Source organism: Coregonus lavaretus (genome assembly GCF_964263955.1).
Source record: "Coregonus lavaretus genome assembly, chromosome: 1".
In the NCBI taxonomy this organism is placed as follows: Eukaryota; Metazoa; Chordata; class Actinopteri; order Salmoniformes; family Salmonidae; genus Coregonus; species Coregonus lavaretus.
The window spans coordinates 89,963,023-89,976,235 of record NC_139988.1 but is presented as its reverse complement, the minus strand read 5'-3'; the positions used below and the strand labels follow the sequence as shown (position 1 = coordinate 89,976,235).

Sequence of the window (13,213 nt, the reverse complement as noted above, 5' to 3'; positions counted from 1 at the left end):
CCTACCATACCCTGCCCTACCTCACCCTGCCTTAACCTACCATACCCTGCCCTACCTCACCCTGCCATGCCCTACCATACCCTGCCCTACCTCACCCTGCCTTAACCTACCATACCCTGCCCTACCTCACCCTGCCTTAACCTACCATACCCTGCCCTACCTCACCCTGCCATGCCCTACCATACCCTGCCCTACCTCACCCTGCCTTAACCTACCATACCCTGCCCTACCTCACCCTGCCTTAACCTACCATACCCTGCCCTACCTCACCCTGCCATGCCTTAACCTACCATACCCTGCCCTACCTCACCCTGCCATGCCTTAACCTACCATACCCTGCCCTACCTCACCCTGCCATGCCCTACCATACCCTGCCCTACCTCACCCTGCCTTAACCTACCATACCCTGCCCTACCTCACCCTGCCATGCCTTAACCTACCATACCCTGCCCTACCTCACCCTGCCATGCCTTAACCTACCATACCCTGCCCTACCTCACCCTGCCATGCCTTAACCTACCATACCCTGCCCTACCTCACCCTGCCATGCTTTGACACGGACACGAATTATCTGTTTAGTGTGTTAACACACTATTGGTAGTTTGTTGTAACCAAGTATTGGTGCTAAACTGCGTGTTATTGGATGCTAGCATGCTAGTTAGCTATGGCGTCATAGTTAGCTAGCTGAATAAAGTAAGTTGAGTCTATTCCTTGAAACATTGAACCGCTGTAGTTTACAACAATTCTAATTTCTAAAGTGGAAGTTGGGAGAGTTTTATTCGGGTGGTTCAGTGAAACAATTATAGTTTCTGAGGTGGAAGTTGGGAGAGTTATATTTTTTTGGTGAGGGAGGCCCTGCTCTCTCCTTTCCCAGATGTTTAGTTCATTTCATTCCGATCTCCTCTGCATTATTGTAGCCATCTGCTACAGCCTGTCAACTATGCCTCTGCCTATCCCTGTTCTCTCCTCTCCGCACAGGCTACACAAACGCCTCACACCGCGTGGCTGCTGCCTCTCTAACCTGGTGGTCCCTGCACGCACCACACACCTGGAGTTCCAGGTCTCAGGCAGCCTCTGGAACTGCCGTTCTGCTGCCAACAAGGCTGACTTCATCCCAGCCTATGCTACCCTCCAGTCCCTCGACTTCCTGGCGCTGACGGAAACATGGATTACCACTGAAAACACTGCTACTCCTACTGCTCTCTCCTCGTCTGACCATGTGTTCTCGCATACCCCGAGAGCATCTGGTCAGAGGGGTGGTGGCACAGGAATCCTCATCTCTCCCAAGTGGTCATTCTCAATTTTTCCCCTAACCCATCTGTCTATCTCCTCATTTGAATTCCACGCTGTCACAGTCAATAGCCCATTTAAGCTTAATATCCTTGTCATCTATCGCCCTCCAGGTTCCCTTGGAGAGTTCATCAATGAGCTTGACAAGTTCCTTTCCTGAGGATGGCTCACCCTTCACAGTTTTGGGGGATTTCAACCTCCCTACGTCTACATTTGACTCATTTCTCTCTGCCTCCTTCTTTCCACTCCTCTCCTCTTTTGACCTCACCCTCTCACCGTCCCCCCCTACTCACAAGGCAGGCAATACGCTTGACTTCATCTTTACTAGATGTTGCTCTTCTACTAATCTCACTGCAACTCCCCTCCATGTCTCCGACCACTACTTTGTATCCTTTTCTCTCTCGCTCTCCTCCAACACTACTCACTCTGCCCCTACACAGATGGTAACGCGCCGCCGCAACCTTCGCTCTCTCTCTCCCACTACTCTCTCCTCTTCCATCCTATCATCTCTTCCCTCTGCTCAATCCTTCTCCCTCCAATCTCCTGATTCTGCCTCCTCAACCCTCCTCTCCTCCCTTTCTGCATCCTTTGACTCCCTGTGTCCCCTATCCTCCCGGCCGGCTCGGTCCTCCCCTCCAGCTCCGTGGCTTGATGACTCATTGCGAGCTCACAGAACAGAGCTCCGGGCAGCTGAGCGGAAATGGAAGAAAACTAAACTCCCTGCCGACCTGGCATCTTTTCACTCCCTCCTCTCTACATTTTCTTCATCTGTTTCTGCTGCTAAGGCCACTTTCTACCACTCTAAATTCCAAGCATCTGCCTCTAACCCTAGGAAGCTCTTTGCCACATTCTCCTCACTGCTGAATCCCCCCCCCCTCCTCCCTCTCTGTGGATGACTTCGTCAACCACTTTGAAAAGAAGGTTGACGACATCCGATCCTCGTTTGTTAAGTCTAATGACACTGCTGGTCCTGCTCACACTGCCATACCCTATGCTTTGACTTCTTTCTCCAGATAAAATCTTGCGACTAGTGACTGCAGGCCGCCCAACAACCTGCCCGCTTGACCCCATCCCCTCCTCTCTTCTCCAGACCATCTCCGGTGACCTTCTCCCCTACCTCACCTCGCTGATCAACTCATCCTTGACCGCTGGCTATGTCCCTTCCGTCTTCAAGAGAGCGAGAGTTGCACCCCTTCTCAAAAAACCAACACTCGATCCCACTGATGTCAACAACTACAGACCAGTATCCCTTCTTTCTTTTCTTTCCAAAACTATTGAGCGTGCCGTCTTTAGCCAACTCTCTTGCTATCGCTCTCAGAATGACCTTCTTGATCCAAACCAGTCAGGTTTCAGGACTGGTCATTCAACTGAGACTGCTCTTCTCTGTGTCACGGAGGCTCTCCGCACTGCTAAAGCTAACTCTCGCTCCTCTGCTCTTGTCCTTCTAGACCTGTCTGCTGCCTTTGATACTGTGAACCATCAGATCCTCCTCTCCACCCTCTCCGAGCTGGGCATCTCCGGCGCGGCTCACTCCTGGATTGCGTCCTACCTGACCGGTCGCTCCTACCAAGTGGCGTGGCGAGAAGCTGTCTCCGCACCACGTGCTCTCACCACTGGTGTCCCCCAGGGCTCAGTTCTAGGCCCTCTCCTTTTCTCCCTATACACCAAGTCACTTGGCTCTGTCATATCCTCACATGGCCTCTCCTATCATTGCTACGCTGACGATACACAACTAATCTTCTCCTTTCCCCCTTCTGATAACCAGGTGGCGAATCGCATCTCTGCATGTCTGGCAGACATATCAGTATGGATGACGGATCACCACCTCAAGCTGAACCCTGGCAAGACGGAGCTGCTCTTCCTCCCGGGGAAGGACTGCCCGTTCCATGATCTCGCCATCACGGTTGACAACTCCGTTGTGTCCTCCTCCCAGAGTGCGAAGAGCCTTGGCGTGACCCTGGACAACACCCTGTCGTTCTTCGCTAACATCAAGGCGGTGACCCGATCCTGCAGGTTCATGCTCTACAACATTCGGAGAGTACGACCCTGCCTTACACAGGAAGCGGCACAGGTCCTAATCCAGGCACTTGTCATCTCCCGTCTGGATTACTGCAACTCGCTGTTGGCTGGGCTCCCTGCCTGTGCCATTAAACCCCTACAACTCATCCAGAATGCCGCAGCCCGTCTGGTGTTCAACCTTCCCAAGTTCTCTCACGTCACCCCCCTCCTCCGCACACTCCACTGGCTTCCAGTTGAAGCTCGCATCCGTTACAAGACCATGGTGCTTGCCTATGGAGCAGTGAGGGGAACGGCACCTCTGTACCTTCAGGCTCTGATCAGTCCCTACACCCAAACGAGGGCATTGCGTTCATCCACCTCTGGCCTGCTGGCTGCCCTTCCTCTGCGGAAGCATAGTTCCCGCTCAGCCCAGTCAAAACTGTTCGCTGCTCTGGCACCCCAATGGTGGAACAAGCTCCCTCACGACGCCAGGACAGCGGAGTCACTCACCACCTTCCGGAGACATTTGAAACCGCACCTCTTTAAAGAATACCTGGGATAGGATAAAGTAATCCTTCTACCCCCCCCCCCCCCCACAAAAAAAAAAAATGTGTAAGTCGCTCTGGATAAGAGCGTCTGCTAAATGACGTAAATGTTAACCTACCATACCCTGCCCTACTCTACCTCATCCTGCCATGCCTTAACCTACCATACCCTGCCCTACCTCACCCTGCCATGCCTTAACCTACCATACCCTGCCCTACCTCACCCTGCCATGCCTTAACCTACCATACCCTGCCCTACCTCACCCTGCCATGCCTTAACCTACCATACCCTGCCCTACCTTACCCTGCCATGCCTTAACCTACCATACCCTGCCCTACCTCACCCTGCCATGCCTTAACCTACCATACCCTGCCCTACCTCACCCTGCCATGCCTTAACCTACCATACCCTGCCCTACCTCACCCTGCCATGCCTTAACCTACCATACCCTGCCCTACCTTACCCTGCCATGCCTTAACCTACCTTATCCTACCCTACCTCACCCTGTCCTTCCTCACTTTGTTTGCTGAGAATGTTTGTGCAGTAATTTCCTATGACCGACAAACACTTCTGGATCATGAATGGGAAGCTACACACTGATCTCTCAGCCTCCCAGATCTGGGATACTACATTCACTCCTTTGTTCCCAGCACAGCGGGCCTACCTGTTGCTCCTGGCTGAGATCACCTACGGCAACGCTGGCTGAGATCACCTACGGCAACGCTGGCGACGAAGAAGGAGGAAAGGGGAACTCCAAGCTCGGCTGAAAAGACGGGCTACACAGCCTCCTCTTCCTAGCATCCTGATGGCTAATGTCCAATCGCTGGAAAATAAACTCTGTGAACTCAGAGCAAGGCTTCAATCGCAGAGGGACATCAGGGAATGCTGTGTCTTTGTTTTTAACTGAGACTTGGCTTATGGACAATACACTCAACTCTGCTATTCAACAAGACGGTTTATACAAAATGGATCGAACCGCGGCTTCTGGTAAGAGTCAGGAGGAGCGGTATGTTCCTGCATAGACAATTCCTGGTGTACAGAAGTTGAAAACATTGAGAGCTCCCGTTCACCCGACCTGGACTTTCTGATGCTAAAATCCAACCCCACTGTACTGTATGCCGAGGGAATTCACATATGTTACTATCACAGCTGTGTACATACTGCCACAAGCTAACACCAAGGCGGCACTCAGCGAACTGTAAAAGATCATTAGCCAGCCAGAATCCTCTCACCCGGAAGCAGTCTTTATTGTCACGGGTGACTTTAACGAAGCATGTATAAAACAAATCTTCCCAAAATGTTACCAACATGTATCCTGTCTCACAAGAGCATCTGCAGTGCTTGACAATGTATACACAATCATCCGTTACGCGTACAAAGCCATCCCCCGCCCCTACTTGAGCCAATCAGATCACGTCTATCTGTTCCTACTTCCCGCCTACAAGCAGCAACTCAAGAGGAAGCCACCAACACAGGGAAATAGTGAGGCGCTGGACAGAGGAGGCAGACTCAATGCTGCAGGACTGTTTTGAGAATACTGATTGGAATGAGACCACCCAGGTCTCATCCATCAACATTGAGGAATATACACTACATGACCAAAAGTATGTGTAAATCTGCACGTCGAACATCTCATTCCAAAATCATAGGTATTAATATGGAGTTGGTCCCCCCTTTGCTGCTATAACAGCCTCCACTCTTCTGGGAAGGCTTTCCACTAGATGTTGGAACACTGCTGCGGGGACTTGCTTCCATTCAGCTACAAGAGCATTAGTGAGGTCGGGCATTGATGTTGGGCGACATCAGACTCGCAGTCGGCGTTCCAATTCATCCCAAAAGTTTTCGATGGGGTTGAGGTCAGGGCTCTGTGCAGGCCAGTCATGTTCTTCCACACCAATCTCGACAAACCATTTCTGTAATGACCTCGCTTTGTGCACGGGGGCATTGTCATGCTGAAACAGGAAAGGGCCTTCCCCAAACTGTTGCCACAAAGTTGGAAGAACAGAATCGTCTAGAATGTCATTGTATGCTGTAGCGTTAAGCTTTCCCTTCACTGGAACTAAGGGGACTAGCCCGAACCATGAAAAACAGCCCCAGACCATTATTCCCAGATTAGTCCGTCGGACTGCCTGATGGTGAAGTGTGATTCATCACTCCAGAGAACGTGTTTCCACTGCTCCAGAGTCCAATGGCGGTGAGCTTTACACCACTCCAGCCGCCACTTGGCATTGCGCATGGCGATCTTAGGCTTGTGCTCGGCCATGGAAACCCATTTCATGAAGCTCCCCGACGAACAGTTCTTGTGCTGACGTTGTTTCCAGAGGCAGTTTGGAACTCAGTAGTGAGTGTTACAACCGAGGACAGACGATTTTTACGCGCTACGCGATTCAGCACTCGGCGGTTCCATTCTGTGAGCTTGTGTCACAATAACAGCACTTACAGTTGACAGGGGCAGCTCTAGCAGGGCAGAACATTTATGAACTGACTTGTTGGAAAGGTGGCATCCTATGACGGTGCCACGTTGAAAGTCACTGAGCTCTTCAGTAATGCCATTCTACTGCCACTGTTTGTCTATGGAGATTGCATGGCTGTGTGCTCAATTTTATACACTTGTCAGCAACGGGTGTGGCTGAAATAGCCGAATCCACTAATTTGAAGGGGTGTTCACATACTTTTGTATATATAGTGTACATCGTCAGTCACAGGCTTCATTAGATGATGTTGTACCCACAATAACAATCCACACATACCCCAACCAAAAACCCTGGGTGAACGGAGAGAGCCCGTACTGCAGCATTCAATGTCAGCAGAACGAACCCTCGGTGCCACATGACAAGCAGGTACGAGCTCCATAAATCCATTAGGGACTCAAAAAGACACAAACTTGAATTGATGTCCGACAACTCAGGCTCACTTCGCATGTGGCAAGGACTACAGACTATCACAGACTACAAAGACAAATCCAGCTGCCGCGGTGGCCACGGAAGCCTCCCTCCCAGATGAGCTTTAACACATTTTATGCTCACTGCGAGGCAGACAATACCGAGCCATCCAGGAAGAGTCTCGCTGTTCCGGACGACCAGGTGTTTTTGCTCTCCGAGGCTGACGTGAGGAAAACGTTCAAAAGAGTGAATACTCACAAAGCCGCCGGCCCAGATGGCGTCCCTGGCCGCGTCCTCAGAGTGGCGGGCGTCTTCTCTGACATCTTCAACCTGCCCCTGTCCCAGGCTGTAGTTCCCACCTGCTTTAACCTTTTACTAGCAGTGGGCTAAATCAGGGTCACACAGAGTGTTTCTTGATAGTCTTAAACAAATCCACTTTGAAACAAAAGTATACATCTCACACACATGGTTATGGGCTTTTAAAAAAGAAGACACCTGTACCATGTCAGATATAGAGTTGAAATGTTTTCAATTTTGAGTTTTGCATCCCGATATTACACTTTAAATACATCACAGAAGACTGAATCTAACAAAACCATTTGACATAGAAACACCGGATTTTCAGCCTGTTTTTTTATTTATTAATAACATTCCATCCATGAGGCCGCTAAGTCATGTGACTGCAGGAACGGGTATCGGAGACCGCCATCGTCCCAGAGACAATCTGTTCCCCTCCCCTGAACCCCCATTCCCCAGCTGTATAATTAATTAATGCGGTTTTGTGTTTATTGTGAAAACCCAGAGCTCCGGAGTCCATGTTGAGAGAGAGAAAGACAGAGACAGAGAGAGAGAGAGAGAGAGAGACAGAGAGAGAGAGAGAGAGAGAGAGAGAGAGAGAGAGAGAGAGAGAGAGAGAGAGAGAGTGAGAGAGGAAGAGAGAGAGAGAGGAAGACAGAGAGAGTGAGAGAGAGGAAGACAGAGAGGGAGAGAGAGAGCGAGAGAGACAGAGAGGGAGAGAGAGAGCGAGAGAGAGAGAGCGAGAGAGAGAGAGAGAGGAAGACAGAGATAGAGCGAGAGAGAGAGAGAGAGGGAGAGAGAGAGAGAGAGAGAGAGAGAGAGAGAGAGGGAGAGGGAGAGGGAGAGGGAGAGGGAGAGAGAGAGAGAGAGAGAGAGAGAGAGAGAGAGAGAAAGAGAGGGAGAGAGAGGAAGACAGAGAGGGAGAGAGAGAGAGAGAGCGAGAGAGCGAGAGAGAGAGAGAGAGGACATTCACCCCGTCGCGCTCACCTCTGTCATCATGAAGTGCTTTGAGAGGCTGGTCATGGCCCACATCAAGGCCAGCATGCCAGGCCCACTGGACCCACTCCAATCTGCCTACTGCTCCAACAGATCCACGGAAGATTCAATTTCCATCACTATTCACACGGCCGTAACACAACTGGACAAGAGGAACACGTATGTGAGAATGCTGTTCATTGACTACAGTTCAGCATTCAACTATTGTTCCCTCCAAGCGCGACACCAAGTTCAGAGCCCTGGGTCTGGACACCACCCTCTGCAAATGGATCCTGGACTTCCTGACAGGCAGACCACAGGCTGTGAGGATTGGCAACAACACCTCCTCCACACTTACTCTTAACACAGGGGCCCCCCAGGGGTGTGTCCTCAGTCCTCTGCTGTACTCCCTGTTCACCAACGACTGCGTGGCTTTGCGCAACACCAACTCCACCACCAAGTTTGCTGACGACACCACGGTTGAAGGCCTGATAACCAACAACAACGAGTCAGCCTATAGGGAGGAGGTAAGTGAACTGGTATTGCGGTGCCATGACAACAACCTCTCTCTCAACATCAGCAAAACAAAGGAGCTGATGGTTGGCTTCAGGAAGCAGAGGAGGGAACATGCCCCGATCCATATCAACGGGACTGCAGTAGAGAGAGTCAGCAGTTTTAAGTTCCTCGGCGTCCACATCACCGAGTACCTGACATGGACCAACAACACCACCAAGATGGCGCAACAGCGTCTCTACTTCGAGAACGTCCTGACCGGTTGCATCATGGCCAGGTACAGGAATTGCGTCATCCACGACGGCAAGGCCCTCCAGCGAGTGGTGAAGAAAGCCCAGTACATCACTGGGACCTTGCTTCCACCCACCCAGTACATCACTGGGACCTTGCTTCCACCCACCCAGTACATCACTGGGACCTTGCTTCCACCCACCCAGTACATCACTGGGACCTTGCTTCCACCCACCCAGTACATCACTGGGACCTTGCTTCCACCCACCCAGTACATCACTGGGACCTTGCTTCCACCCACCCAGTACATCACTGGGACCTTGCTTCCACCCACCCAGTACATCACTGGGACCTTGCTTCCACCCACCCAGTACATCACTGGGACCGTGCTTCCACCCACCCAGTACATCACTGGGACCTTGCTTCCACCCATCCTGGACTAGTCGAAACGGTGCCTGAGGAAGACCTGCAGCTGTTCTCTTCCTTACCGTCATGCAGACGGCATTGGAGCATGAGTTCTGATACCAACAGGCTCAGAGACAGTTTCTATCTACAAGCCATCAGACTACTGAACACTTGAACTGGACTGACCACCTGCTATGATTCTCCGCACCTTAGCACACATCACAACTGCTGCTACCAGACTCTTATTATACTGCTCAGTTTATATACTGACCCCCATCCCCCCTTCCCCAAAAACACGTGTACATATTGTTCTATAAATTGTGCCTTCCTGTATTATACTAATGCTAAAATGTTTCTTCTATTCTACGGAGACATTTACTTTATGTTGGTATTCTTCTCTTGTATTAGTTCTTATTGTTCTTGCATTGTCGAGAAGGAACCTGCAAGTAAGCATTTTGTTGGATGATGTACACTGAGTGTACAAAACATTAAAAACACCTTCCTAATATTGAGTTGCACCCCTCCGTTTTGCCCTCAGAACAGCCTCAATTCGTCGGGGGCATGGACTCTACAAGGTGTCGAAAGCGTTCCACAGGGATGCTGGCCCATGTTGACTCCAATGCTTCCCACAGTTGTGTCAAGTTGGCTGGATGTCCTTTGGGTGGTGGACCATTCTTGATACACACGGGAAACTGTTGAGCGTGAAAAACCCAGCAGCGTTGCAGTTCTTGACACAAACCGGTGCGCCTGGCACCTACTACCATACCCCGTTCAAAGGCACTTAAATGTTTTGTCTTGCCCATTCACCCTCTGAATGGCACACATACAAAATCCATGTCTCAATTGTCTCAAGGCTTAAAAATCCTTCTTTAACTTGTTTCCTCCCCTTCATCTACACTGATTGAAGTGGATTTAATAGACATCAATAAGAGATCATAGCTTTCACCTGGTCAGTCTATGTCACGGAAAGAGCAGGTGTTCTTAATTTTGTACACTCAGTGTATCCCATGCATATCCTGTACATACGACCAATAAAATGTTTAACTTGGATAAGCGCGTCTGCTAAATGACTAAAATGTTTTTAAAAATTATAATAATACCCTACCCTTCCTGACTGACTGACTGACTGGCTGACTGGTTGGCTGGCTGGCTGACTGGTTGGCTGACTGGCTGACTGGCTGACTGGCTGGTTGGCTGGCTGGCTGACTGGTTGGCTGACTGGCTGACTGGCTGACTGACTGGTTGGCTGGCTGGCTGACTGGCTGACTGGCTGACTGACTGGTTGGCTGGCTGGCTGACTGGTTGGCTGACTGGCTGACTGGTTGGCTGGCTGGCTGACTGGTTGGCTGACTGACTGGCTGACTGACTGGCTGGCTGACTGACTGGCTGACTGGCTGGCTGGCTGACTGGCTGACTGGCTGACTGACTGACTGGTTGGCTGGCTGGCTGACTGGTTGGCTGACTGACTGACTGGTTGGCTGGCTGGCTGACTGGTTGGCTGACTGACTGGCTGACTGACTGGCTGGCTGACTGACTGGCTGACTGGCTGGCTGGCTGACTGGCTGACTGGCTGACTGGCTGGCTGGCTGACTGACTTGCTGGCCACAGTCTGTAGCCCTCATGCAGAAAAACTGAAAAAGGCTAAAAAAAAATACAAATCTCACCTCTACCATCTCTCCTAACCATCTCTCCTAACCATCTCTCCTCCTAACCATCTCTCCTCCTAACCATCTCTCCTAACCATCCCTCCTAACCATCCCCAACCTCACAGCCACACCCTTGGCCATAGAGACACCCATTTCCTTCCCTCTCCCTCTTTTTATTCATTCTGTCTATCACTCTCTATCTGTATGTATGAACACATGACTGTAAGTCTCTCTGGATAAAAGCGTCTGCTAAACGGGATATTAGATATTACCTTTCTCTCTTCATCTTTCGTTCTATAACTTTCTCTCCCTCTCGCCTCAACAGGCTCTGTACGCAATGAGGTTAACCAACGCTAACCATGGCTAGCTGCTAGCTACCGCTCCATTGAGATGGTGATGGTGATGGTGATGGTGATGGTGATGGTGATGGTGATGGTGAGCGTAAAATAGGAAAGGTCTTCGTTGCCTGGAGACCTGCTACTGTTCTTATAAAGGCTTTAAAGTTCAAAGTTCATTCATACAGCACTGCATAAACGCTTCACAAATCACTTATAAACAACCGTGGCGAGCTGGTGCACCATGGGAGATGGTGAGTGGTGTTTAACTGGCCTGCTGCTTTTGCTCTTATAGGTCATTCATAAAGTCTCCATAGGCACTACATAGACGTTGTTAACATGCAGGCCTGCTGCTACTGCTTCTCTTATAAAGGCTTCATACCATAAAACTTCAAATAGCTCGGGCCTTTATTTGCTTAAATCAATTAACACAACAGGCACTGAATAGAGACAGGCTTCTATTTGAGCCAGGCTTCTATTTCCTTATTCGCACACAGCTTTTGCTCATTTGAATAGTAAAATAATAATAATAATAATAATTAGTCATTTAGCAGACGCTCTAATCCAGAGTGATTTACAGGAGCAATTAGGTTTAAGTGCCTTGCTCAAGGGCACATCGACAGATTTTTCACCTAGTCGGCTCGGGGATTAGAACCAGCGACCTTTCGGTTACTGGCACAACGCTCTTAACCACTAAGCCAGCCGCCGTATTGTTTAATTCCAGCATTCACTTCCAGCAGTAACCACGTTTCCATACAACCATTTCATGCAGATTAATTACCTGACGCATGAAGACAGAAACGACATGGTGGGATCTACAGTAAATAATAATATGCCATTTAGCAGATGCTTTTATCCAAAGCGACTTACAGTCATGCGTGCATACATTTTTGTGTATGGGTGGTCCCGGGGATCGAACCCACTACCTTGGCGTTACAAGCGCCGTGCTCTACCAGCTGAGCTACAGAGGACCACAACCAGTAAAAATAATGATGTGAGAAATGGCGGTGGAGACATGGAGTCACACGATGATACAGCATGTTGTGTGCTCCTCCCACTACGACATGGGAAACCATGCAGTTTATTAGGCTACAGATTAAATAAGTTATGATGAACTTCACAGGGTGGTGAATGTGCACGGTGATGAGCTTTTCTCTTTTCCAATAAATACCGAGGGTCTTATTCTGGTGACATGATGATCGATTCTTGGTTACCGTCTGACAAATACAAATAATATTGCTCTTATCCATAATAATCTGATAATGTAGATAGTCTACCACACTGTATCTGCCAGCTGTTGGCTGGAACGCCCGTGCCAAGACCAGAGTGGGCACATTTGCTATTTAACAGTTTTAGTGACAAAACCATCAGTAGAGTTGAAAATGCCATTTAAAAACCCATTTAACTTGTATTTTTTATTCGGTAAATGGGAATGTAACCAAAAGTATGTTTGATGGAAACACCTCTCTGGTGGGAAAATGTGGATATTGTTTTATGCAGATTTTAGAATATTCGCATTGAAAATCTGTCGCAAATTGGATGGAAACCTAGTGTCACGTTTATTTTGTCTTAGTATGCCTCTTAAAAATATATATATATATATATATAATAATTCCTTGACAATAATTATTCTCCTCTTTGACAGTGCATTTTCGGCCGTTCTTACGTTTGCCACTAGAGGGCGATCGGCCAATTTATAGGTTTCTGTACTCCCAAAGTTGTTGACCGTTATTGTATTTGCCAGTTAGCTAACAGTTCTCAGCTGTTAACAGCCAATGGCTAGCAGTTTCTTACTGCCGATAAAAATGGATGATTGCCATCATTTTATCAAGTCATTACTGAATTATTTAATTATACAAATCAAACATTAAAACCTCGTAAACAATTCATGGTAATTCATGGTAACCTCGTAAACAATTCATTTAGACCCAGCGTTTATTTGAAACAGGCGTTTATTTGCTGAAATGTGTCTCGTTGCCCGGCTATTAAAAGGGACAGGTGGCTATTTGAGACCTGGCGTTTAATTGAAGTTTTACGGTCTTCATAAGGACTACACAAATCCTCTATCAACTAGCTGGTGCTCCATTGAGACCTA

The 13,213-nt window shown here is 49.2% G+C and overlaps 1 protein-coding gene across 1 annotated transcript in view; it reads right to left on the bottom strand.

The window, feature by feature from the left end:
• LOC311134359 (cAMP and cAMP-inhibited cGMP 3',5'-cyclic phosphodiesterase 10A-like) overlaps positions 1–13,213 on the bottom strand; it is a gene marked incomplete at its 3' end in the record, with an annotated part of 68,524 nt that overhangs the window by 18,218 nt on the left and 37,093 nt on the right. The window lies entirely within an intron of this gene.